This window comes from Macrobrachium nipponense, chromosome 17, assembly GCF_015104395.2.
Source record: "Macrobrachium nipponense isolate FS-2020 chromosome 17, ASM1510439v2, whole genome shotgun sequence".
Classification (NCBI taxonomy): domain Eukaryota; kingdom Metazoa; phylum Arthropoda; class Malacostraca; order Decapoda; family Palaemonidae; genus Macrobrachium; species Macrobrachium nipponense.
Window position 1 is genome coordinate 71,592,287 of NC_087210.1, and position 5,000 is coordinate 71,597,286.

The following is a 5,000-nucleotide window of genomic DNA, read 5'->3' on the forward strand; positions in this document are numbered from 1 at the left end:
GGAATTTTTTAGTTGATAATAATTTCGTTCTCTCGTGGGTTCGAACAAGCGCCCAGCGGACAGAGAAGAAATCAGGACTTCAGTGACGTTATATATATATATATATATATATATATATATAGTATATATATATATATATATATAGATATATATATATATATATATATATATATATATATATATATATATATATATATAGATATATATCTATATATATATAGATATATAATATATATATACTTAATATATAATTAGATAGATATATATAGTCTTATTACATTCCCTTGGCAGTCGAATGAAGCGTTTTCTCTATTTCATATTGTCAGAAAATGAAGCAGTAATTCACGACCACCAAAAGGTTTATCGGCGAAGTAGTTTCGATGAACCAAGCTGTCAAATCATTTTGCGTTTATTTATCCCTCATTAGGACGATTCTCGATAACATTAGTCTAATTTAAAAAAATATGCACGCTATGTAGTACTGGTATTACACGATCGTCAAAATGCTGCAGTTTAAAAGCAATTAGGAATCTGAAGTATTTTCTATTTTTTTTTTTGTGGTGTAATGTACGAAATTATGGCGTCATAAAATTAACGAAGGTTGTAATAAAACTGCAAACCATATATAGCCTTTTTATAGATATTTTATATTATATATATTTTATTATATATGTAGTATATATACATATATATATATATATATATATATATATATATATATATATCTATATATGATATATACATACATATATAGATATATAGATATATAGATATAGTATATATAGATATATTGAGAGAATATATATAAGATAGATGTATAATAATATATATATATAATATATATATATATATATATTTTTAGATATAGATATATATATAGATATATAGTATATATATATATATATATATATATATAATATATATGTGTTTACCATTCATTTCTAGCTCATATAATATAATAATAGAATACAAAACGTTTATATAATATAACATATTATGTGTATATAAATAACTACTATATCTATCTATCTATCTATCTATCTATCTATCTATCTATCTATCTATATATATATATTGTGACGAAGTGCCAAGTGATCTGGTTACCACACTTATATATAATATATATATATAGTATATATATATATGTATATATATATAATATATATATATATATATATATATCATATATATATATAGTAGTATGTTTTACCAGCTTTATGCTCATATACATATATATTTATATATACAAACGTATTTATATATAACATATTTATGTGTATATAAATAAACTATCTATCTATCTATCTATCTATATATATATATTGTGACGAAGTGCCAAGTATCTGGTTACCACACTTACCATTCATTTATTGTTACCTCACAAAAGCCAGACACCTGAACCCTCATCACAGGTACTAATCGACTGAATACTCTAAAGGCAACAGTGATCCCTCAACAACTTACCAGTATTGCAGAAAATCAGACTAAGTTCCTCAAAACAGGTGTGAGGTAATCTTGTAAGTAATTAAATTAATCAAAGGGCATCACTCCATCAACAACTTTAAAAGTCTAAGTATTTCCCTGATTTCAAAAGTCTAAGTACTTCCCTGGTTCTAAGTCACTTCAAGTTAATTGAAGGAAAACAGATCAATTACCACTCTATGTTTCTACCTAACATAAATATAATCATAATTAAATGCAAATATACTGGTGTAAGATAAAGAAAACACTTATAATAAAAATTTTAAACGCAAAAACTTATTATTAAACTCAAAATTTATAAGTGAAATTCACAATATCAAGGAAAATTACTGTTACTTGCAAACAAAGTAAAGTTTAATTAATTCTTGAATCAATTAAGTAAAATTAAATCAAAATAATTTATCAAAAAATTCTAGAAAATTAATCCAATGAAAATTCAAAAGTGTTAGGCAATAATTGAAATTTGGAAATTAATTCACAAGTGCTAAACAACAATAGAACTTGAAAAGAATTCTAAGAAAATGCAAATTAATTCACAAGTGTTAAATTTAATTAAATGCGTAATGATTAATTAATGAAAATAATTAAGTCAATTAAATTGTGAATGCAAATGAAAATACAGAAAAATGTGAACAGTACCAAAATAGCAAAAAGTATTAATCAGTCAGAATATAAAATAAAAAGGCACACTTCAATAAGAAAATGAACAAATGCACAAAAGTGAAACACACACAAAACACAAAAATTTGCAATGTGTAAAAGTGTAAATCTTTTCACTCAATATACTGTAACCTTTAGTTTTTACCAAACCTTCGTAACCATCTGTTATTAGTTATTAGTTTTTACCTAACCACTGTTCCTATCAGTTATTAGTTGCAACTAATAAAAACAACACACTTTACCTTTTTGATATACCAATTTCTTTCTTTCTTGCTGCATCTTGTTTCACACTCACAAAACCAGGCGCCGTAACAACAACGTTTGTTCAGATTCCACAAAAAACACTAAATAATACTAAATAAACTCTAAGAAATATCAAATCTGAAATTTACAAATTACGAGTGACCATTCAATAAGTACGAAATTGTTACATTACTTTAACAAAAGTGCTATGCGATGGAGAGAGAGAGAGAGAGAGAGAGAGAGAGAGAGAGAGAGAGAGAGATGTGAATGGTTTGAGTCTTTAAGCCCGAATGAAAAACTTCTCCCTTACGGAAGCTGGACTGGAGATGACACAAAACGTTTTGGGCAACAATTCTTCCAGAAGCTTCCATTATGACGCAACTTTACAAAGAAATGTGCAATCTGCACGTGGCTTTGACAAAGACATACGTGTATGAGACCAGTCTGTTAAAAAAAGACATGTACTCGACTCGATTGACCGAAGCAGAAGTCCCTTGTCTTACTTGAGGGCAGAATCCCAAAACACATTGAAGATTCGAGCTCCCTTATCAAACGTGTTGACAGATTTTGAAAAACAATTCTAGCTTTGAACGGACAAAGATATTCTCTTTCTTTCTACATTCTATGTTATATAAATTCTTTTTATAATATGCTATGCAAAATCTGAACACACATTTAAAACATCTTATCTCTAAGCTATCTAGGAATCTGAAAAAATGTTGCACAATCTCATACACAATACTTCAAAGAGGGGAAATATGCATTTTGACAGTAGCAATATATAATAATATATATATGATATATATATATATATATATATATATATATATATATATATATATATATATATGCACACACATATCTGTACGTATGTGTATATAACATATCTATGTGTATATAAATAACTATATACATACATACATACATACATATATATATATATATATATATATATATATATATATATATATATATAGAGAGAGAGAGAGAGAGAGAGAGAGAGAGAGAGAGAGAGCTAGCTAGCTCATTTCTAAGTGCAGAGACGGAGGAGGGTGTAGGCTAGCCTACAAGTACCATAGGCAGGCGGTTAGCGAGAGAGTGGGCGGTTCACTCGGAGGGGTTGGGAGGGAGCCTAACAGAGTGTGATAGCCAGCATAATTCTCATCTCATAATTACACGGTAAGAGCGATATGATTAAACCGCCCAAAATTATGCTTATGTATATGTATGTATACTCCGGTCTAGACACTGCCTCTCCTCTCTTCAACCCCTCTTCAGCCAAACCCAACCCCCTCCCCCCCGCACCCCTCCCCTTCCATCTTTCGCTCTTAGCTCCTCTACTTATGGAGCTCTCTCTCTTCTCTCTCTCTCTCTCTCTCTCTCTCTCTCTCTCTTTCGTAAATTAAGGAGCAGGGGTGTCCTCAGGTACCAGTCTCATCTCTCTCGCTCTCTCTTTTTCTCTCTCTCTCTCCTAAAATACGAGCAGGGGTTGTCCTTAGGTACCGGTCTCCTCTCTCTCTCTCTCTCTCTCTCTCTCTCTCTCTCTATCCGTGTCCCTCTCATTAACATTGGCAGCCTTAATGTAATCTATTGGAGCATATTAAGTGTCTTCCTTATTGGGTTAATTTTAGGCTACTTTGCGAAAATGTGAACTTCAGTATTTTTTTTTCTGTCTAATGCATATGGAGGTTTGGGTTTATATACGAATTCTTTATTCATACATATATTTCTGAGTTCACCGTTGCATATAAAGATATATAGATTTGTTTAATTTGACGATGACAGGACTTATATTTTATTTTTGAGTCTAGATGATAAGATTTCATTGGCTTACAATCATACATAGGTCTAGGTAATTAGAGTTCATGAGACTTACGGTAATCCATAGGTCTAGATAACTATGATTTTTCACTGGACCTATAAGGATCCGTTGATAGAGTTAACAAATAATTTTCAATGGGATTATTCTAAGAAGAATTAAGTACCAGACGAGTTTGAGATACTTCACTGATGCCAGAAAAAGAAGAAGAAATAATATATAAAATAAAAACTTTGGCATCGCCTCGTCCTGATTTTCAGGCGAATCACGCGACACCGCTGAAAGAGACGCCTTTCGTATCCTTCTTATTCCTCCCCCCATCTTAAAACGAGCGGGATCTGATTGCCATCGTCCCATCTGGGAGGAGTCTTAAAAGTGGGTCTCGCGATGCTGCAGTCTTCTTCCCGGAGAAATATTCAATAATCTTTGTCATGTCACACCGTCATAAAAACCTTATTCAAACCCAAGGATTTCGTCGGGGGTCGGAGAGAGAGAGGGAGGGAGGAGAGGGAGGGCGAGGGAAGAGGGGTTTATGAAAATTTTCCTACCAATCAGGAGATAACGCGATAGAGACGTAACAAGTTTGAGATTAAAACTATTAAATCACCTCAAGTAGGGCAATTAATTACTATGGATTAGATAATGATGGTAATTTTCGGCATCCTGCCCCGGTGCCTCGTTGCCAGGCGTCGCTAGATCTGGAGGCTTCTGTCATCTCTCAGTAGGTTGAGTTTAAGCAATACTTTTAAATGGATTCTCCTGTGTGTGCATATATACGTACACACATACAAACATA